The 24695-nt window shown below is 38.5% G+C and overlaps 1 protein-coding gene across 2 annotated transcripts in view; it reads left to right on the plus strand.

The window, feature by feature from the left end:
- Window positions 1-1723: 1723 nt before the first annotated feature.
- The window catches only part of LOC129242283 (beta-1-syntrophin), a 134114-nt gene continuing 111142 nt past the window's right edge, over window positions 1724-24695 (plus strand). For both annotated transcript variants that reach the window (XM_054878848.1, XM_054878849.1), the window contains exon 1: window positions 1724-2609. The gene's annotated coding sequence lies outside the window, so the exon portion shown is untranslated. The remainder of the gene's footprint in view (window positions 2610-24695) is intronic.

Consider the following 24695-nt stretch of genomic DNA (forward strand, 5'->3'; position numbering starts at 1 on the left):
ATACTTGACACTATTCATTTTTGTGGATATGAAACATGTAGGCGTTTTACCTCTGACACTAATGGCGGCATAAGCCATCACAGAACCTTCTCTGAAATTGAGAGCCATTCCCTCTTCCTTTTTCTTCCGTTTATTATGCCAATACACTTGGGAGCCCCTGCTCCGTGCAGTTTGAATTCTTTTTCATCGGGAAAATATTCTATTTCCAATTCATCATCCCAAAATTGGTACTTTTCTGTAAATATCAATCTAACCTGTTTGTGTGGTGTGGTTACCATGGGTTTAAATACTCGCTTTACATATTCCAGACTAGAGTCCGCTTGCAAAATTTGTTGCTTACGACGTGTAGTACCTTCAATTAAGGGTATGTTTATTTTCAGCAGGGCTATTTGATTTATTTATAGCTAAACGTTTGGTTTCCCGAACATCTCCGGCGCTAAGTTTTGGGTTTCTACCACTTCTCTTGGTACATTCGTACTTTTCTTTCAAGTGGAAGTAATGCAAAGCCACAGTTTCGCTTGTTTTTAATTTTAAAGCAATCTCTCGCATTGTAAGGCCTTTCTACCTCTTCGTGCTGAAATATGTCCCAGCTAAAATTCACAGGAAGCTTTTCCGTGTGACATATTTTTTGCCTTTAAACCAAAAAAACCACATAAATATGAGAGCGATCGAAAGCCGTTATAATATTGTATAATAATTTTAACGTAATAACTAACAGTGCGCATTTTTACATTAAAAACGGACGCCTACTAACCTCTTTGAAGAAAAGGTGTCTTTGCTTTTACTTGGGGCTTACTAAAGTGTTTGACTTTTACAGTTGTGACATCGGGCTGCCGATGTTATCTATGGTAGCCAAATATTGGCTATTCACATGGGTTGTGGCGCCGGCAATCGGGTTCACCATTTCCAGCTGCATACTTAACACCTTGAACACCTTTTTACCAACTGCTAAAATTAAGTTATGGGACTTAATTTTTGCGAAAATGAGTTCGTCCAGAGCGATGTATATGCATGCAGCGAAGCGAATGCTAGGGTACTATGGAACACCTACTTTGCCACTGCCCGGCTCTTTGTAGAGCTCGGCAAATCTATCTCGGATCAACATATTTTTAATCCTTGAACGATATAGCTGACAAAAGGCTGAACGGCTTGTTAAAACTCGCAAAGACGTGCATTGAGAATTACATAAAATAAAATATCCGACTCCAAACACATATCACTGGCAAAGAAAAGGACCGTAGAAGTCTAAGGGAGGTCTTTTTACTGATCAGTCAACATTACATAACCTAACCTACCTTCAACACCGCTGTATTTTCGAGCCGATATTAGCTGAAGGTTGGAATTTTACATTATTGGATACTTTTTGAGAAGATGCCAGAGTTTTCCAGTGCCTCTAGGGATGCCTGACTGTTGAGCTTACACGAATGCTTCTCTGTGGCTGTTCTTCATCGAAACTGTGGAATTAACGCCCTGGTCTTCTTCAATCTGTCGTTTTCAAAAAACACTAACGTGAATTTATGTACCCTTGAAAACTCTATTGGGTAAGCTCCGGATATGTGAGAGCGCCATCAAAAGTCTACAAACTCTGATGTCTCATGTGAAAGCGAATCCAATACTTTCCACTAAAGCTTTCACAAGTGAAGGGATGACTGTAGGAGATTTAAAATCAAACGCACTGGCTCGGCAAGAGCTCAGTAGTAAGCGAACATTCGCGGACCAAAGATGTGCGACTGTATTCGTTTCCATCGCGTCGGGGATTTAATAGTCCAATTAAGTCACATATACATAAACATATATTGACAGGTGGTGCTATGTGTACGCTTGAATGCGAGGCGGGGGCGTGAGCGCCGTTTGGGATCCCTGCACTTAGAGAGCAAATCAGTGGCGATGTAAGCGTTCGTTCGTGCGTGTAACAAAAAACAAAAAAAAAAAAAAACAGAAATAGAAATAGAAGTGAAAAAGTTTAACATTTTGTTGCATTTGTGAAATTAAATGAAAAGTGTGCGAATTTGCATATTTAATGAAGCAACAAAACGGCGTCGCGAGACTTCCGGAAAAATACGAGCTGGTGAAAAGCAAAGAGTGTAGCCATAGTTGTTAGCGTTTAGTTTATTGTGGGCGAAGGCAGCTAGACGCGCGACAGGCTATACGTACAAGTATAAATTGGCATACCAATACATGCAAATATTCTTCATACACACGTACATATGTATGTAGTAACGCGGCGAAACCCATACAAATCGTACTTCAACTTGGAAGCGGCTGAAAGTGGAGGAGTGTGAAAAATTGCGCACGCGCTGTATGAGGCATGACCGCTGCGGTAATTTATGACAAAATAATAATAATATGCGGCAAGAGCAAAGGAAACAAAAAAAAATACAAACAAAATTCATATGAAAATAACCCGAAATTGAAAACTTTAAAAATAAAGTAGAAATCTATGAGAAAACAGTGCTTATGAACCAGTGGAATGTATAAAAATGAAGCCCGTTTGTTACTGGTTAAGTTTAACAGATTAACTGAAGACGTCTAAGAAGTAGAAGAAGCAGCATTGAATTTGACGAGACACTGACGCAAGCTGTAAACAACGAATGCTTAATGAATGAAATGTAAGTAAAGAGTGGAGAAAACAAGTAAAACATTTTTAGTAATGCAGAGAAGTACTTCAGACAGAAAAAGTTAAATTGTGAAGTACAAAATAAGTGAGCGGCTTGTGACAAATTTTAGGAATTTTCGATTAGTGCTAGTTGCTTTTACGATTTTTTTTATTAGGTTCGAGGGCGGCCGGATCTTAGTCGAGAATGTACGACTTGTTTTGAATTGCTGGTTTGAATTTATGTTAGGGAAGGTATTTTTTCTATGAAAACATTAATAGATTACTTGAATAGAATACTTGAAGTACTGGCTTTACAGCTTCTTTTAATCAGAATATTAAAAACTAGAAAATCACAAGTCTTAGCTAAAAATAGCCCAAAGTCCTTGACCATTCAGTTCCACTCCCCCTCTTGAACGTTACCATCCTGCCTGTAATTTAACATATTTTACTCAGCCTTCCGGCTATTGGTCGTCTGCGGCTAATATCGCTTCAATTCTTCATTTATTCATTTATTTTCTCCGCCCCCACCATTTGCCTTATCTATAGCTACATTCCGAAGTATTGTATTTTAAGTTCCTTGAGGCTATTCCACAGTCTGCCAACCACCACCAGTCTACCACAACTGCTGGCTTTTTAATCGTTGAATGCAAATTGCCACAAGCTCGGAGTAGATTTGTTGGCATTTGATGTGTGGGTAGTGGGCGGTAATAGTAGCAGTGTAATAGTGTTGACGGTGGCAGAGCAAAACTCTCCAAAGAGCGCCGCTCCTCAAGCTCTCCAGTAGATGAGTACTATGGCCGCGTGCTGATGGTCGGGCTCCGGAGAAAATACAAATACATACAAATGCTTCCTCGGTCCTTGCGCTCATATTTTTCTCTCACTTGCACACATACATACGTATGTGACTTCGTGCTGGCACTCAAACAAGCGCACAGTTACAGCAGAGCTTTTCATTCAAAATTATTTAGTTGTCGTTGGTGTGCTTACACTGCGTAATTTAGCGTGAAGTCCCTTGGTGGTACTGATTCTGTCTCTACAGTTGTTGTTATTGTTGTTGTTTTATACAAATCCTTCCACCCACTGAAACAGCAATCAAAACTACGCCATGCGGCAGAAACTAAAACAAAACAAACGAATATATTCCTCATTTACTCATGCGAACCACGTTCGGTTGCATCTGCTTTCTGTTCGTCCCTATGCGTTTATGTATGTCCTTGTATAATGTTTTTTTTTACTTATTTTACTCTTCACATGTTTCTTCATTCACTTGCATCGCTTTCCATTACCCGTGAGCGTTTGCCGTTTATACATATGTATGTGGGTTTTCATATTTTACATGCCTCCCGCTATGACTTGGATCCTTGCATTCTTGGCCGTCCACACTCACAGGCGCAGCTTTGACTTCGTCGAAACCTATCTCGTTGCTGATTCTTGCATTGTTTTTTCGCTACCGCTTCAACCTCACTCACCTATAGAGAAGCTGGCAGGAAATGGTAATGGTTGCAGCTGCGTCTGACTGACGGCTTTTGTCCTCGTCGCCGGCATTGCGTTCGTTGACATTTTTCTTTCGCTCTTACGCCTTCAATTCCTTTCCGTCCTTCATCCGTTGTTCGCTTTGTCTCGTCTTCTGCTGCACTTGTCCATAGGTGGAAAGTGAGGGAAGCGGAAAATACGAGACTTGGTGCAATTTTCCATGTGATAGCCGGTTAGTGATTGTTTGGGAAGTCGGGATTGTAGGAGCAGGAGCGAAGGCGCATGTGGGTGGGCTAAATGAGTTGTGTTATTGCGAAAATATGGCCAAGGTTTGGAAGAGTTGTAGGCGATATTTCCATTTGCTGTTGGCCTTGAGCGTTGTTTAGGTATCAATTACTCAGAAAATGCACATTAATTGCTCTACTTCGGTAATGAAAGGCATAATTTCTGTGTTCAATCATTTCGCTTTTTATTGAAAATCAGCACAAGCACTGAAATTCCGATAAGTAGAAGCAGACAATTTGCAGTTCAAATACCTTGAAATTATTGGAAAATAAAAGTGTCTTTTTCGAGTTTCGAAATCGGTTAAGAAGCTGATTTTCAGGAACGGTTAAACCCATATGTCGGGCGAGAAAAGTAAAGAGCACAACCAAAAAACAAAAAGGAAGTTAGTAATTTTTGTCATTTAGTATTTTAGTGCTAATAATATTCCAAGCCCCTATAAATTGGTTTGAATGATCTCTTATACACATAAAGGACTCACTTGGACTGGAATCCTGAGTTTGGCCATTGCGGTGCCATTGAAGGGAAAGAGCAGAGAAAAGTAAATAGAGTAAAATCTCTACGACTGCGGTTATCTCTTCTTGCTAACATCCAGGTTTTCTATTTTCGCTGGCGTTTCTATCTAAGCGGTGAAAGCCAAGTTGCCTGAATTCTAGGTCCGCTACAACAGGGCTAAGAGGTAGGAGATGATTCCACCTCGTCCTCCAGACAGTTGTCGAAGTAATGTCAAGTTTAGCGAACTGTAAACTGCCGAATGCCGCTAGCATTTTTCAGGCAGAAGACTTTACGATCCTGTAGTCATTCAGTATGCTTGGGGAACGCGGGAGCGAGGGAGATGTCAAAATATTTTCCTATAGTCAAGCTGGGATTAAGGCTCTGACGACCAAATATGTACATTTTTGCGCTAAATTCTCGTCATTTGCGGGAAATTTAGATTTCCATTTCCTTCGATTCGAAGAAAACTGACGCTGAAGCTCATCGAATGCTCTTAAGGAAAGACCGTGTCTTGAGTGATATGAACGCTTCAGAGGCGGTGGCTTTGATGTCGAAGAGCGGCATACTCTACATTTCTGTTCTGATCTATTATGTATTATGAACTACCTGTATTTATTAAAATCTTGCGAACTCGCCATAGAGTATCAGTATTAGTATGTTTGAGCTGGGCACCGAAGAAAGGCATGAAAAGAGAGACATGACAAAGTAATCCGGCAGGAAGATAACTCTCACAGTATCCGCTAGACGTTGCCCTTTCTGACTGTCAAAAACAAATAATTTAAAATTTTTAGAAAAAAACGGGAATGCACAGGCGTAGTTCTACAATTATTTTGTTTTTGAACGTATTTGAAATGTACAAAATACTTATTCAAATATTATAAAAAGGAAACGCTTTACTAAAAGCAAAAATAATTAAAAATTCAGACACTTTTTGTTTCACATTGCGCGCTATTATTATGGAATGGTGTCTTATATATCCTTTGTTGACTGAGTGACTCAGCAAAAGTGCTTTTTATGCGCGTAAACACAGGAGGATTTTCTAGTAGCGCAGTAAGCACTGGAATTAAAACTAAATATATGACGCAGCTGCTAAGCAGTAAAGGACAGTTAAGAATGAAAGATTTTAGATTTTAAATACCCCAACATTGCGCAGATGTATTGGTGCATAGTATGCATAAGTATGTGGATATGTAAGCACAAATATATAAGTGTGCATTTTCCGAAAGTAAGCACACTGCAATGCAGTGATGCTGAAGCGCTGGCTAAAAATAGAAATATCACAACGAACGCAAATGCAAATGGATATAGAAACAATGAAACTGAAAAGATTTGGACGACAGTGGAGAAAAAATTGTCGGAGTATGACAAAAACTGTACGAAATAAAATAATGACTGCGACTTAGCATTTAGGGCGCACAGCTGGCTGACCCAAAAGCGAAAGGGGGGGCCAGCGCAACAAATAATGGCAGCGAAATAATTGGAGTTAGGCGCTCCCGCTGCACTGGGTTAAGTATTTTCCATATCCGAGTTATGATATATTTGGGCAGCTTTAGTAGCAGTGTGAGCTAGGAGAAACGGGCGAACGTAAGTCACAGGGTAGTATGAAAGGATTATGCGCTTAAATAATCCGACTCGCAAACGACACTTGGAGAGACAGACTGACAGATGGACAGTGAAATGCACGAATCTTCTAATGCAGTATTTAACTGTTGTTGTATGCCAAATATGTAGATGCCTGTACATACATTTATAAGTATCTAGATAATTTTTGTAATTTAAGTATTGCCATCCAAGTAATGGGAGGGTGACCAAAGTGAGCGGAGGGTGTCTTTGATTGTCGGCGTAAAAATGCAGAAATCAGCAGAAACAGCAGAGTGGCAGTGAATTAGTAACGATTGCGTGGGTTCTTTCTTTATTGTGTGCCAACTGTTGCAGCTATCCTCTTAATTCTCTTGCACCAATAATGATTTGGACAACACTTTGGCTGTAATTATTTGAATAGTAATTGTACTTGGACTACAGCTTTGAAATAAATTTCAATTTGCTATTTACGAATAAACATTAAGGCATACGTTTAGGAGGATTAGAAGCTTTTCAGCTAGGCCATATAATGAAAAGCAAGGAGTCTTATAAAAGGAGCATCTGAGAATGATCTCTGGCTAGCACTAATTTGTGGATGGCTTTGTAAAGGGCTTTTCAATAAGGGCGGGTACATATTGAAATGGAATAAAACAAGCTGTGTGTGAGTTATTGACAAAATTATTTTTTTACTTGAAAGACGCATATATGCCATTAAGTGTGGAATATGACATCATTTAAATACCCGCCTCGGCTTCTTACGGTGGAACGGATCCGAGTGGTCCAATTTTCAATGACTCTTCCGCATAGATCCGGTTGAATTTGAGCGATGGCCTGTGTTATGTTCACCTTTAGAGCATCGGTCGATTGTGGTTTATTTGCATAGACCTGAGACTTCAAGAAACCCCACAGGAAAAAGTCTAGCGGGGTCAAATCGCATGACCTTGGTGGCCAATTCACATCACCCCTGCGAGAGATAACCTTACCCTCAAATCGTTCATGCAGAATGTCAATCGTGGCGTTTGCTGTGTGGCACGTAGCGCCGTCCTGCTGGAACCACATGTCGTCTAGGTCCATATGGTTCAATATGGGCCATAAGAAATTGGTTATCATCGTTGTGTAGCGACCGCCTCACCAAGGTCCTTTTCAAAAAAGTATGCCGCCGGCCCAAAATCCACACCAAACGCTAACTTTTTGAGGATGCATTATCACCAGGTGAACCTCGTGTGGATTGGTGTTGTCTCGTATACGGCAATTTTGTTTGTTAACACAGCCATTCATCCGAAAATGCGCCTCGTCACTAAAGATAATTTTTCGCCCAAAACTGGGGTTCTCTTCCAAACGGATCGAAGCCCAGTCAGCGAACAAACGGTGTTGTCTATGGTTATCAACTTTGAGCTCCTGGGTCAGTTGGATCTTGTGCGGGTGTAGGCTCAAGTTCCGATGCAAAATTCGCCAAGTTGAAGTCCGCGAAAGGCCAAGTTCTTGTGCACGGCGAGGAATAGACTGCCTCGGGTTCTGCTGTACACTTTCACGGACCGCGGCAATGTTCTCGGCTGATCTTGCGTTCCTTGAACGTACGGGTGTTGGCTGATTGTTTACTGACCCGGTCGTCTCAAATTTGGCCACCAAACGTTGAAGAGTCGACTTTGAAAGGCCACCACGTCTACCGAAAAATGGGCGCAATGCGCGCAACGTTTGCGTTAATGAACACTCATTTTGATAATAAAGTTTTATCATTTGAACGTGCTGTTCAATCGTGTAATTTGCCATGATGTTTTGGCATAAACAACTGAATAATAAACAAAAGATTTGACAGATGTCACCAAAACAAAATGGCTGCCACAGGGCGCCAAAATCGACCCGCGCCAATTGAAAAACCCTTTAGTATACGGAAATAATGATGTGAAAAAAGCGTTGATGAGAATTAGCGTTTGAAAAACTTGCAGCATAATAGCAGCAGAAACTTTGTAGGCCCTTTCTTTTAAAGTGATGAGTTTTAAAAACAACTTAAGAATATTTGCGATCATTTTCTAGCACAAAAGTAAGGCAAAGTAGTTAAATCTGCAGTTGTGGCAGCAGTTATGGTAGAAAAACGACAGTAAATATGAAAGCAATACGACAGCAGTAGCCACAGCAAAACTTTAGCTTCTTCTTAATCACTGTTGCTACGCTGTCGTACTCTAATCTTCGCTGTAAAGCGACAGCATAGCACAGCTTCGGATTGCTTTGGCATTGCTTTGCTTTCGCTGCGGAATCTCAACTTTCTTAGCTAAAGTAAAATCGAAAAAACTGAAATGAAAAATTGAAAGCAATTTCAAACGCTGACGCGAATAAAAGAAGCAGCGCCGCACCATTGAACTAGAAACTTTCCATAGAGTAAATTATGCAAATTTAAAATATTTTTTTTAGTTTCTGTATCTGAGTTGGTTTTTTTCATGATAGAAATACACTCGGAGGTGTGCCATTGCCTGCAGAGGGGCGACCGCTATTAGAAAAAACTTGTTTCTTCATTTTGGCCTTTTACCGAGATTCGAACCTACGTTCTTTCTGAATTCCGAATGGTAGTCACGTACCGACCCATTCGGCTAGCGGCCGCGGTTTCGGATATATAGACTAATATATTTTACTATGGCTACCGAATGCTTGCTTTTCATAAAATTTTATTCTAGTTCCCATTTATTAAAAAAAAAAACCATGCCGTTGTGCTGTTATATCTATGAAAATTTATGAAAATGCTGCATACTTTGTGGCGTGGCCCCTCGGCAGACAATGACAAGTGTATTTCTGCCATGAAAAAGCTGATCATAAAGCACCATTTGCCGTTCGGAGTCAGCTGGAAACTGTACGTCTATACGCAGCAATTATTTATTGGATTTTTCACTACATTTTTTTATCCAGAAAAACCCCAATAATTTTTTTAAATTTTACAACAATCAGCTATGTTGCACAGTGATTACCTTGAAGAAGTAAATTGCAATCAATTATTGGAGAACATTCCGCTTTAAGAATTCAATGCGGCTAACTAATTCAAGGGAGAATAATAAAACCTTCACTAACTTTTAAACGACCCACAAACTTGTTTTTGCACATAACAAAAACAAACAGACACCAATAGGTAGTAGTTGCCACAACTCATTTCAAGTGCAATTTCATTAGTCATTTAGTGTCACACTTAAAATTCCTTAAATGAAAAAGGAAAGTAATTCCTGCCGATATCATTACTGCTACGAGCCCTAAAATTACACCCAAGCAAGACACACATCCTCATGGCCGTGGAAGTCGGCAGAAAAATGCGAAACCAGCGAAAAGGACGAGGTATGCTATCTCTTTCCCTCCTCAAAGCCATACACTTAAATATCTGAAGAAGCCATGCATGGGCGAATACGCAAGTCATTGGCAACTAAATAAGTTTCTTGCCACCTACAAAGCTAATGTGGAAGCGCAAAATCCTGCAGAGAAAAATTAAAGCAGAAGTGTTGCAAGGGTCAGAGCGAACTTGCCAACTGGAAGTCACTGTACGGCGTTCTAGACGGCTATCATGTCATACAAAAATGCAGTATGAGAAATCCTCTAGGTTATTTATTTGTTTATCATTTACACGCTGTCCAGCGTTGATTAAATTTATGCGCTGATCTCGTTGTTGAATATACAAAAGAAATTGCATAGTTTTGACTTTTCGAAAGAAACAAAGAGTTCATATATCGAATCTGAAAAACAAATATCGAATCCCTCACTCTGTTAGTCCAAACAAAATGTGATTGGAAAATGAAAGGTGTGTTCTAATTTGCACTTGTTCCCAATTTCCTGTTAAATTGAATATCACCATTGTCTACAAATATTGAAGATGTATTGCCAGGGCATTTGGGCTCACATCCATATGTACGTACTTGAGTGTGTATGTATAAGTATTTAGAATTGCGCTCGAACCCTCGCGTGTATGTAGAAATATGTTCTGATGCTTTCTTGGTGTTTTTGTATGCCAATGCTGCCTCCGATGGCGTAGACATGTGGTTCAGTTGCCTCAGTGTTGATATTTTGAGAGTAAACAAATTATTCATAGTTGATTAATTATGGAAATATGCGAATGCTTACGTACACCTGCATATGTATGTGTTTATGAGCGCGCTGTGCTTACAATCACTTCTGCTACAAATGAGCTTGTGTTTGTTCGGATTATTGTTAATACATACAAACATGCAGATATTCAATCATTCACTGATTCGCACAAGCATAATTGGGTGCTTACTCTTGCATGTTTATGTGCCGTTACTCATACGCCCTGTAGTGCTGAATTGTGTGAGTTCAGCAACACAGCGCCTCACAGACTATAAACAGACATATCTAAGCATGCACGTTTGTGTGCGTACTATATTTAAGTTGACGTTTAGCGCCTATAGTTATGCAACAGTAATTAGACATTAAATGTTTTGCAGCTGGAAATACATTCCTCTCTCACGCTTTCCTTGCTTATGAATGGTAGTTTTGCGCAATTCCATTTTGTTCGTTCAGGTTATGCAGCGCACGTTCACCTTCATACTCGCTGTTCTCTCGCTACATTCCTCTTCTTACGCATTTGATTGTGTCAACACTTTACCCCAGGATTTGCTTAAAATGCCTTCAAGCTGTGAGGTGGCTTTCTGTTGGAATAAGGACCCCTCTAAAGGACTATACGTGGCACTTCACTCTGTGATCGATGTTTATTGTTGCTTGTAATGACGTTTACATGAGTTTTGAATTATTGATAATTACCAGCAGCGTGATTGATTACTTGTGCGTGGCTGAATGCGTACAACTATAAGAGCCGCCGAAAGGAGCAGTCAAAGTAATTGGGGTGACACCTCTGAGTGTTCCGGCGGTTAGAGGTTGTGGTGTAACGCTCGTATTAATCGCCACAGCCACGTCTGAAGTGTCGATATGTTGACGAAAATCGCTGACTAATCTAGGCATTGTGTAGTAGTAAATTTGGAAAGCTTAGCGAAAATTTGAAGGGGTGTGATACGAATTTCGATGAAATTATATTATATTAATATTTGCTTACTTGTATATATAACAAAGCAGGCTTGAAAGTTCGTTATGTGCTTGGCCGAGCTCCGCCATTTGTAGCTTACCGTTTTATGCCGCCTCCGAACAATAGTTGATGTGAATGAGAATTGTTTTCATTGCAGAGATACACTCGAGGGTTTATCAATTAGAAGAAATATTTGACGTTTCGCTGTGCACCAACCCCCGAATCTATTGAATGATAGTCACAAACAACAACACCATTCTTACAACAACAACACCATTCTTACTCCGTATTTTCTTGTCCTGGGAGTTAGAGCTCACCTCATTCCATTCGTTTCAAATCCCAATTCTCCCTAACCGGATAAATGCAACGACCGCTGTACGCAGGTTTCACTTTTCGTAGAATTCCTCGTCAATGTAATAAAAATATATCTACTTATATATCCTCTCACTGAGCTACGAGCTACCGATATTTTGCGTTAAAAGGAGAAATAAGAGTGTACTCATAAAGAAATAGAGACCCCGTAAAACGTGAGCGTGAAAAGCCAATGGAAGATCATTTGACTAAATAAGACAAACAGAAATTTTCTTTTTTTAGAATCCAAAACAAATTAATTGAAAAGTTCGGTCCTTCAAGCATACTTTCTTTTATTTAAAAGTAAACCAACAAGTAAACTTATTTAGAAAATGAAAACTCTATATTTATTATCTTAAAAGGTTCAACAATTTCATTAAAATATTCCGAGTAAACTTGACACGTAATTGCATATCAAACAATAATTTAATTGAGAAGTCCAAAACGTCTAGTCAAAGTGTTTGCTTCAATGCCGAGATGGCAAATGAGTATTTAAGTGCACTAAGCGAATCAAAAAATACGAAAGGCAAAACTGATGTTTGCAGAGTCCATTTTAGATTTAATCTTACTCATAGACAACATTTTTACAAGTTTAAAATAATTTCCTCCTGAGCTACACACCCAATAAACTTGAATGCCTGACATATCAAAAGCGCTCCCACTAACCCAAATTTGGTCAGAGTGCAATAAGAAGAAGACACGAGCGAACAATAAAATAAGAGGAGTCGAATAATATGCTCAGCTTACAACAAACGACCTTCATACATTTTTAATATATTGACAAGTTGTAGCAAGTCAGTTGAACATTCAACATTCAAGGAGGTGAGGGGTTGGTATGTTATGAAGTGGAAGTCTTTGCGCCGAAGGTAAAATACGGGCCTCATTGAAATGCTGGCGAGTCGGGCATAAAAGTCAACTTGCAAAGCTATCAGTAATAATATGATTTATACACATACACACACAATGGGAAGGGAATGAATACAACCGTAGCTGAAAATCGTGTTGTACATTTCGTCACGTATACGCCATGTAGACCGACGCTGGTTTAGTCACACTTACATACACAGAGGCAATATTCATTTGATTTGCTACTTTATGTTTGTATATGCACGGGATTTCGCTGTTGTTTTTGTTTTTATAGCTGCCATTGTATTATGTTGTCAAATGCAAATGGATATGAAATGACAAACACTAAACCGTTAATATGGCATTGAGAACTAAGCGGCGTTCAAGTGAGGCAAGTGAAGCAAGGCTAAGTCAGAAATGATTGGTTGTGTGTGCAAATATTAAAGTTCCCTGACAAATGGAAAATTAATGAGCAAATGCAACTAGGGGCGATTTGTGAAATGGAATAAGAATTGAGAAGAAATATTGATTACCGTGGCGAGCTGGTGGCGATGCTGCTCCAAGCGAGCTGCCGATGAACCAAGTGAATAATTGTAAGCAATGAAATAATAACAAAGACCATTTCCGAGACTGCCGTCAAAGTATTTTTGGCAATATTAAGTAAATTTTCCCGGAGTAGCAAATCGTCAAAGAAGAATAAAGCACACACCTTCTGTTGAAAGTTTGCTGACAAGTCTGAAACGAAATCAAAAAGCTGAGGAAAGGCGTCGCAAAAGCTAATGATTAATGCATCAGCAACAATCAGTAAGTTTTTTTTTGCTGAAAATATTTTGTGCTATTGTATATTTGGACATTTCGGATCAACATTGACAACTGACAAATAATTATGTATGTACGTCATACAATATTCATAACTTAGGTCGCCTCGAAATGTAAATGTCAAATTTCAACTGATATGGAGTGGCATGTGGTGGTTGGTGAAAGGCGAGCTAGTGTGAATTTGCAGCGAAGAGGATAAAAAATGTGCTCAAATATGTCAAAATAGTTATTATGTGCAAGCAGAATGCCAAGTGGGAGAGTGGAGTATGACGAACTGCGATAAAGTAAAAGAAAATGCGGAGAATGCGGAGAAAAACTTCATCGGTAATGTTTATAAGAGACATAGTTACGAATCATATCAAATGTCACTTCTTGCTGGAGCTAATACTCTTTAATTGTCCCACTCGTAACCTAAGACTCAACAATATGTTCTATTTACCTTATCACAAGACCAATTTTAGTCGAAATGAACCGCTTGCACGTTGTATAAGACAGTCTAACCAATTATGCAAACATTTGGATATATTCTCTAACTCACGAGAGACTTTCAAATCAAGACTTAATCTGGAGATACACTTTTTGAATTGTGACTAATGTATCTCACAGTATTGTTATTATATATTATATTTAAGCTTTAATATTAGTAATCTATTTAAGTTATACTTTAATTGATGAATAAATAAATATAAAATGAAAATGAAAATGAAAAGGAAGAACTAAAAGAAAAGGAACTGAAATTGTATGGGAAACATCTAATTGCATAGGCGCCGCATAAAAAATATTAAAGAATTTATTAATTTATTTATTTAAATATAAAGTCTATAAACAACAAATTAAATAGAAATAGAAATTAAATAAGATTATCTACAAGATTTCAGAAGGTTAACGAAGACAATATTAGACCAAGAAAAATCAAGCTCTTTAAGAGATCTGGTTGAACTCATTAAGTGCGCGGGCAATTGGCGCGTTTCGGGTATAATTTGCTAAATTTTGCGCATAAAAAGGGTAGGAATTTCGAAGTTCTTTTGTTGGAAGAGCAAAGTTTATTTCTTCTGGGATGGCAAATCTCTCTTTTTAATGCCATATACAATAATTCGGGAGATAACAGATCTTCTATTTTCTAGGGATTTGAGATTTAAAAGAAGTAAACGAGGGTTTTAAAATGGAAGAGGTGCAGTAAATCGTAAATGCCGCAGAGCATACTTAAGAAAAACCTTTTGAATGTTTCGGTTCTGCTGTCTAAGAATTGTCGTTCAAGAGGCCCAAACCCATACTAAGGTGAGTGGGTCTGAGAACTACGAACTATGCCCGGAATGAAACCAAGCGTCGCATAAGATTTAGAAATGATAAAGTTAATGTGGAGAAGAAAAAAGTTAATGTGGCTACTGAAGGTAAATTTCATATAAAAAAAAAATACCGACGTCTTTTATTTGATTAGCAGTCTGCAGGACATTGCTGGCAATACCTTAGGAGCTTTCAAAAATAAGACGCGATTCTGAGTTAATGACGGGAGAGCATTCAATGCAGTATTTGAAAAAATTTTGCAATACCTATTACCAGCCACCACCATAGCCGAATGGATTGGTGCGGGTCTACCATCCGTTAGTGTCGGGGCTCGAAACCCGAAGCTCATGAACCACCAAATGCTGCCAATGGCAAACCTCCGGCTACATTTCCGGCATGAAAAAGTTCTTCATAAAAACTATCTGCTCTTCGAAGGCAGCAAAACTGTAGGTCAGAGTTGCCAATTTGACGCAAAGTTTGAGCATTACCATTCAAAAATATAAAACATGTGAAAGAATTAGTGAAAAATGTGCCAAGACTTCTGGCAAAGAGGCTAATCAGCTAAATTGAGAGCTCAGAAGTGAAGTTGCACAAATTAAAATAAATAAATATTTATGACTGGAGAACCACATTCAGAATTTTCTAATCTTCGTATACATAGTATAGTTCTCTTTCGGATTTAATGCCTTTCAGTTTGTTAATATATCTTCCCATGCCTTTGGACATGCACAAGGTGGAACGTTTATGTTCACTTCGCAATATTTACACAGCAGATAAGCGCACATACATACCTACGAATATTTATATATCTGTGTGTGTGTGTATCTTCGTGTACAAACCTATTTTTACTGTCACTGCTTTGTTTCCCTTGCTTGGCCAAATTTATTACACATACACATATAATTGCACACACATACACACCCTTAGATGCTTTTCAATATTTCATAAGCGGACATAAATGAATAATGATACAAATTGCAGTCAGCGCCGATGGAAGACAACCGAAGCGATGTTGCCAGACGAGTAGATTGGCAAATATTTGCATGAAAGGTACACCTACCAGTGCGGCTATGCACTCAAACGCAGTCCAATATGTCTGCATGTATGTGTGTACATTTTGTTGCTTACACATGACATGTGGCTATGAGCGCTTGGATGTATTATATAATCAAACAGATAAACGCCATCATATATACACATACATATACATAATGCATAGAATGACGGATTGTTGTTGTGGTTTGTATTGGTGTCTTTATTATCATTGCACCAGTTGCTGTCATCGCTGCTGATGTTTACTGCCATGGCTGCACCAGCAGGCTGTATATCTATGTTCGTGGTTCTTGTTGTTGCACTGGTGTTTTTATTATTACTTTTACATGTCAGCAGTCAACAGTCAAATGAAATAAATGCAAACTTACAACAAATCACAGCTAACAGCAGCCACAGTGGCAGTCGCACACATGCCAGTCAAAAAGTCAACGCCCAAGCTGGGCTGACAGCCGAGGCGCAAGGCGGCCAAGTTGACAAACAGCCAAATAATGCAACTCGAAAGAAGCTTGTGTGTGTGCGGCAAAGAGCTGGCTTGATGTGACAATGAGCAGAGACTGTGCATTTGGCTGGAGTTCGCTCGAAGTATCATTTGCAACAATCCGACAAAAGTCGACAACTAAAAGCCAAGAGCAACAGAAGCCACAAAAAAGATAATAAAGAAAAAGTAAAAACAATGCAACACCAACAAATATTGCCTCTTCCTGCCGACAGTTTCGCCCAGTTTGTGGTTGTCGCCTGTCTCTCCATTGTTGGCTATTGCTGTTGCTGCTGCTGCTGCTGCTCTCTGTCAGTTGTGGCGTTCGACGACGAATCGTTGCTGTGTTTTTCCAAAACAAATTTGCTGCTTAGGCTTAGTAAGTGTGTATAGATGTATGAGTATGCATGTATGTATGTAGCCGTATGTAGCACTTGAGGCTGTGTGAATTATTCTACTGGTACTAGACGCTTTTTCTTACACTACACTTTTTGCTGCTATTGTTGTTTCATTTGCAATGCAAATTTTTTACTGATAGTTTGGTATTCTTTTCTGTGCTATCTCGGTAAGCTGGCCAAAAAAGCTGACTCTGAAGTATAAATGTTTCGTATTTTTTCGTATATTTAAAGAATTATGAATTTCAGTCATTTCGTTTACTTCTGTGCACGCTTGAGAGCCCAAAGATGTCCCAAACCATTGAAAAATTTCCCTATAAATTTCATAGATACTCTTATTTAAGGAGGTATTGTCGTGCCTTCATATAAATTAATTTTCTCTTCGCTTTGGATTTGGCGAAGTTTCAAAAAAAGCCATTCCTTCCTGCAATCCTCTCCTCGTTTAAACAAAATCTTTTTCCCGCCAGCCATTTCTTCAAATTGGGCGGCAAATAGTAGTCCGAGAGATCTGAGGGAGCCAAGCCTGAAGAATGGATGGGATGAGAAACAAGTTGGAACTCTATTTCCATTAATTTTGCGGCAACAAATGCTGAGGAGCAAACTGGTAGTAGTGCCATCTCTCTGACTTTACCCAGGCTTTTCAAACGACCCTCGTAAGTTAGATATTTCCTTCATTCCGCACTTCAAAGGAGTCGCAGCAAACTGCGTTTAGCCCGTTGTTTGTTTCGAAAGTTGAATATTTTTATTTGATGCACAATCCGCTATAAATTACTTTAAAAACGAAAATCATACGGAGTTGTCAGCAGAAGCAATTGCTTTTGGATGTGCCTGTTTTTACTATGAAAACAGTGATGCATTGCGAGGTTAACGCCTGACTCAACAAAAACTTAGAGCCTGGCATTAGTGTTAGCAACACACACACATTACTCATTACTCAATACAAGCTGACCAGAAAGTAACTGGTAGTTGGCCACCTACGCAGGCAGGCAGATGTGTGCGCGCGGTCTGCATACATGTCTTTTGACCCGCAAATGCTAGCGCCAGAACTCAAAATTCTCACATCCAACCAGTATTACCTCGTCTGCATTGCTGCTGCGTGCACTCCGCGCGCTTTGTTTCGCTATTTGCCATTTTTCCACATATTTCACACAAATAGGGCAAATTTGTTCAGCGCTTTGCACGGCATTTTTCACCATCCACCATACACCGTACGTACCCATATACAATTTTCCTGGGCTGACTGGTTGTTTGCATCTGCACAGCCCCCGCTTGTGCCTTGCCACTTGCCGTGCATGTACGCTAACTGCGGCACGTCGACTGTTGTTCGCCACAACTCCCCTAGCGTCTGCAGGCAAAATGAAATGGAATCGTGGAAATTGTTGGTGTGGCAGCTCCAGTAGCAGCGACAATTGAAGCTAGGTGTATTACTCCACTCTTTTGCAACTACCTGAGTATTCATGTTTGTATGCAGTTTGCTCATCTGTTGTTGTTTCGTTGGCTTTGAAATTCTTCGGCTCGCCATTCATTCAAATATTAGACATCGCCTCCATCAACTGAGCTACTTGTATTTAGCCGATGTTGAACGGCAAGCTTCGTCAGCACGGCCGTCGACTGGCATTCATGTTGGGTAGACAGGAAGGAAACGGAAGCGTCTTCGGCACGACACATGAGCTGCACGCAGCAGTGGCGAGCAGCAAATAGGAACTACCAACCACCACATGAGCGGTTGAAGAGGAAATGCTTTTGCATATTATGCGCTGCCATCAAAAAGTCATAAAATCATAATTTGTTTCCGGCTCTTATTTCAAATTTATTTTACAAAATTGTTCTGGCTGCCAATGCCACTCTCGACGTAGCCACCACGCCGTACCTACCACTCTGTGTACAAGACTGTGCTCGCTTGTAGTTTGTTGCTGCTTTTGTGAATTTATTGCGGTTGGCTGGCATATGAAAACTTTATAGAGGGTCTGTGTCTATATTTGCGTCAGTGGCTGTGTATTTTCTAAGGGGAATGGGCAGTTAAGTGCATAAATGGCATTCGTTTTTCATTTCTGCTTATCGGTATTGTTATAACGCCTTGGCATACTTTAAGCAGCTGCAGCGGAATGCGACGAAGAATTGGAATTTCGTTTGTCAACTCAATTTGATGAGAAATTTTATATTGCTCTTAGTAATTTAAGGCTGATGTACAGGAAATCCTTTATCGTTTTATTAAGGTAATATTTGTAAACAATAAAAATTAAAGGTTTCAGCCGAACTTCTTCTCAAATTTTAAATGTGAGCTTAAATTTTGTCTGAGTTATAAAACCTGCAATTTAATGCTGCAGCCGAATGAGATGCAGATTTTTCGATGAGCAGCTCTTTCACGAAATAAGTCCCTTGGAGGTTGGCCATTGTTTGCGTAGGATGCGGCAATCAACGCGGGGATCAGAGCCAAGGAAATGCCGCAAAAAATAAATACATACACTCGTAAAGTGGCAAATCGCAAATACAAAAAGCCCACATTCGAAGAGAAGAGAGCGGCAGCATGAGAAGAGACAGAGATGAATATGGTTTTTATTGCTTTTGCCCCGTCTTCAGCAATTTGTGCAACTTGTTAGTGCACCGTTATGTTGAGCATGTGCAATTTCCAAATTGGAGTGTGTGTGTAGCAAGAGTGTGCGGGTGATTTCCCACTCATGCATGCGTAGTTTTGTTTCAAGTCTGTTTACTTGCAATTATAAGTGCGTCTCAAGCATTCATTTTACTCCCACGCATTCTACTCCTTGCCGTTAAGCACTTTTGCATGTCAGCGTCTTTGCCCTGCGTATTTGCTGTAGCGTCGATAAATTCCCCTTTATTTTTTTAATGCGTTTTGCTTCGCCGTCACAATTTGCAATTCACGCATACAGACTGAACTGAGTACGTACAAGTCGTAAATGCAACACTGTAGTAATTATAAATGTTGCCCAAGAGTGTGTGTGGAATAAGAAGTGACAGCTGCAACAACTACGATAAGTGGAGAAAATAACAGCAGAAATGTGAAGAGACTACGAGTAACAGTAAATAGCTGCGTTCGAAATTTATGGCAAGTTTGAGTTAGGATATGCTGAAGTTTGGCTACTTTCTACGTGTAGACCTAATGAGGTAGTCAAGATTTACACAATTTTTTTTGCGATGCCTTTTAAAAAATATTCCTCTTACAAATTGTTGGAAATAATTGTTTGGTAATTTTTGAAAAACATTAAAAAAAATTTTTTTTTCGAAAGAAATAATATTTTTTGGAAATTACGATGTAGAATAGTGCAAGTAGTTAGAATGTACAGTAGTTTTTTTAAGGTAAATATCTTCAGTTTTTTTAACACTTTTATAATTTTTGTTTTGTTAATTTTTTACGCGTTTATAAAAAATATTCTTGCTCAAAATTTTTTAAATAAAACGCGTTTTTAAACAATTTTTTAGTAGGTTTGCTTTGAACTATAAAGATCACCTGATTCCAAAACGCTCTTTTCTGTAATATAATAGTTAAATTTCATAGAAAAAAAGTCTGAAAAATGTCATACAAATTTGAGATATTTCGCAATAAAAAGGATTATAGGTAAGAAATTTATTAAAACTGTTCGTTATTGTAAATTTTCAAAGTCAAGGATATTATTTTCTGTTTTTTACCGATCTTCTATTGTTTTTAATGTGACCATAAAATTCTAATTTGGCATAGCCACCCCACCAATACACTCACACCATGACACACCTAGGTGTCTGTCAAAAAAGAGGTTGTCTGTAAAGTCGGTTTACTGACGATAGTTTAACGTGATAACGTCATAAGAAAATACTGATTGAATGGTTGCATTTTTCAAAAGAAAATTTTAATTTTATTTGTTTGATAGATATTTTGTATGGATATAGAGAATGAGTTAACATTAACATAACATAACATAACATAACATAACATAACATAACATAACATAACATAACATAACATAACATAACATAACATAACATAACATAACATAACATAACATAACATAACATAACATAACATAACATAACATAACATAACATAACATAACATAACATAACATAACATAACATAACATAACATAACATAACATAACATAACATAACATAACATAACATAACATAACATAACATAACATAACATAACATAACATAACATAACATAACATAACATAACATAACATAACATAACATAACATAACATAACATAACATAACATAACATAACATAACATAACATAACATAACATAACATAACATAACATAACATAACATAACATAACATAACATAACATAACATAACATAACATAACATAACATAACATAACATAACAGAACATAACAGAACATAACATAACATAACATAACAGAACATAACATAACATAACATAACATAACATTACATAACAAATTACCCCGTATTAAAGCACTTATCAACAGCTTTCATTTGATACCCATATTGTACATACACAACCAAAGGTTACCCGGGTCCACGTTTTGACCTATATCTCGAGACCCCAGTCACGGAGCGGCATGAAAAATACTCTGTACTAAAGCATTCACCAACAGCATTCATTTGATACCCATATTGTACATACACGTCCGAAGGTTACCCGGGTCCACGTTTTGACCTATATCTTGAGACCCTATCTACCAATAGGTATTCAAACTATACGGAAATCATCTTCAATACCTACTTAACAATGTGTGTAAGTTTGGTTTAATTCGGTGCAAAGACACGGCGGGTCCACGTTTTGGCATATATTTCGAGACCCTAGTCATCAATATGTATGAAAATTACCCCGTATTAAAGCACTTATCAACAGCTTTCATTTGATATCCATATTGTACAAACACATTCTAGGGCCGCGTTTTGGTCTCTATCTCGAGACCCTAGTCACGGAGCGGATAGAAATACTCTGAACTAAAGTATTCACCAACAGCTTCCATTTGATACCCATATTGTACATATACATCCGAAGGTTACCCTGGTCCACGTTTTGACCTATATCTCGAGACCCTATCTACCAATAGGTATCCAAACTATACGGAAACCATCTTCAATACCTCCTTAACAATGTGTGTAAGTTTGGTTTAATTCGGTGCACAGACACGGCGGGTCCACGTTTTGGCATATATTTCGAGACCCTAGTCATCAATAGGTATGAAAATTACCCCGTATTAAAGCACTTATCAACAGCTTTCATTTGATACCCATATTGTACATACACAACCAAAGGTTACCCGGGTCCACGTTTTGACCTATATCTCGAGACCCCAGTCACGGAGCGGCATGAAAAATACTATGTACTAAAGCATTCACCAACAGCTTCAATTTGATATCCATATTGTACAAACACATTCTAGGGTCCACGTTTTGGTCTCTATCTCGAGACCCTAGTCACGGAGCGGCATGAAAAATACTCTGGACTAAAGCATTCACCAACAGCTTCCATTTGATACCTATATTGTACATACACATCCGAAGGTTACCCGGGTCCACGTTTTGACCTATATCTCGAGCCCTATTTCCAAAATAAAATATAATCCATGTTACTCGTGGATGATGTAGCTTTCGAATGGTGAAAGAATTTTTAAAATCGGTCCAATAGTTTGGAGCCTATTCATTACAAACAAACAAAGTTTTCCTCTTTATAATATTAGTATAGGCAACATATCTTATAAGGTATATGGTAAATATTACCATACATTTTTTCCTTCATATATAATAAAATAAAAAAATTAATAATTATAACATTAAAACAACAGGTATTATTAACAAACTTGGTTTTATTTTAAATTCTTCAAGTGAATCAAATTAATAATAATCAATGAGAAGGCATATGCAAATACAAATACGTGAATTTATATATGTACATTTGCGCATATACATACATACATATATACGCTCACTTAAGTAGGAGAGAGCAAGATATCGAACGTTGCCGTTCGTTTGCTTTGTTTGCTTTGTCGTTCGTTCCGCCCTTTCGCTTGCAGTTCATTCAATGCAATGAGCAAGGTAACGGCAATGAGCAAGGTAACACTAATATGAGCAAGGTAACACTAATGAGCAAGGTAACACTAATATGAGCAAGGTAACACTAATATGAGCAAGGTAACACTAATGAGCAAGGTAACACTAATATGAGCAAGGTAACACTAATGAGCAAGGTAACTACATATGAGCAAGGTAACGACACATTTTTTCGTGCGTGCAGCCTGTTAAATCGAATTATAAGACGTTATCACGTCAAAAAATAGGAAGAAGAACAGTGTTTTTACTTGTAATTTTGCGCAATGGCCATACCACCGTGTGCTCGGCAGCAGAATTGCGCCTGCTCATTTCACTCGTATTCGCACACTCGTGCAATCAGTCGTTGTTCAGACGGCACCGAAGGGAAGCTTCTTTGATTTTTTTCGTATACCACCAACACGATCACATGACCCCGATTGCGTCAGCCAATCAGCTAATTTTTTCAAAATCGCTGAGCGCTGGTTAACAGCAAACAGCTTCTAAATTTTTTTCACCTCAATTGAATGGTTACTGTCAAATAAAAATAAAAGAAATAGTCTACATTATCTATCTATCTATCTCTACCTCTCCCTAAAAATTTTATGGATACAATTTTTTCATCAAAGTTGAAATATATCCCTATTCATATTTCTTATTTTTCAAGTTATATTCAAATACAAAAAAATATTTCTCCCTGCTCAATCTCGCATGCTATCTGCTATAGATTCACCGAAATTAGCCTTCGCCCACCTTTTTGATTACTTTCAACAGAATTATTGACATATTGGCTTTTCGGAACGTTATGTGAGTTTTTTCATGTTTCAGGAGGAAAATAGTTTTATTTTGTAGCCCAAACCTCCATTTGCTTGCTTACATCAATTCTAGTAACGCCCCAGGAAGATACCATTAAGACAAAGTGCTTGATTAAGACTCAACCTTTGCTGTAACCTTCCCTATTTTCTTTTCGGCGCATCAGTACAGGGTGGGTAAAATTTGCTTTTTGAATCGGCTATATAAAAAACTAATCAATATTTTTTCAAACGTTTTTTTCTTTATTTTGAAGATTGAACATTGTCATTCATGAATGAAAAATAATATCGTTCAAATGACTGCCACGACTGGCTTTACAGTAGGCCATTCGATCAACCCAATTTTTAAGCACATTTTCGATTGTTTGGGCTCCAATTTCATGAATGGCAACTTCGATTTCGTGTTTTAAAGCATCAATCGTCTCTGGATGGTTCGCATAGCATTTGTCCGAAACGCCTCCCCTTCGAGTGTAACTTTGGCAGTGTGACACCGTTACATCACCGTCCTGTTGAAACCAAATGTCGTCCGTGGAAGAAGAAGAAGACTCACCACTTTGGAAATAGGTTTTCAATATTTCCCAATTTTGTTCAAGCTTATAGCGTATCATTTCGTAAACTTCAAACCTTTAAGTAAATTATGAACACATTTGACATGCCATTTGTGTTACCATTCTCAAAAAAATAGGTGGTTCAAGACGCAAACCCTGTAGTTCTGTGGCTCAGTAAATTACAAATTCTTCGGTTGAACTAAGTCCTCAATAAAGAATAAACAAATAACCAAAGTTAGTTGAGCAAAAACTGCCAAGTTGAAATATTCGTAGACAACATTTTTATTTTATATTAAACGGAAAAGTGATGAGGCAGCACAAAAAGAAACACGCACACGCACAGTTAGCGATTACGATGTGTGGTGTGTGAATAGGGCAAGGATGCAGCCTGCAGCAGTCGTGTGCGTCTCATGCGAATGTTTTTGCATTCATTTGCATATTGCAATATTTTCATTTGTCATGCTAACTGACTGTTTGTCTGTCTCACGCTCAGCAGACGCTTCGACACTCTGCAGGCTTACACTCACACATACATATGTATGTCTACGTGAGTTTGTATGCAATATTTACGCATGTATTTGTTTTGCGTGTGTGAGCCAAAGTGCTTGCACTTGCAAGTGTTTTTCTTCATTTGCGGCATTTATTGTCATAATCAGGCAACCCACAATATG

Source organism: Anastrepha obliqua, chromosome 3 (genome assembly GCF_027943255.1).
Source record: "Anastrepha obliqua isolate idAnaObli1 chromosome 3, idAnaObli1_1.0, whole genome shotgun sequence".
Lineage (NCBI taxonomy): Eukaryota > Metazoa > Arthropoda > Insecta > Diptera > Tephritidae > Anastrepha > Anastrepha obliqua.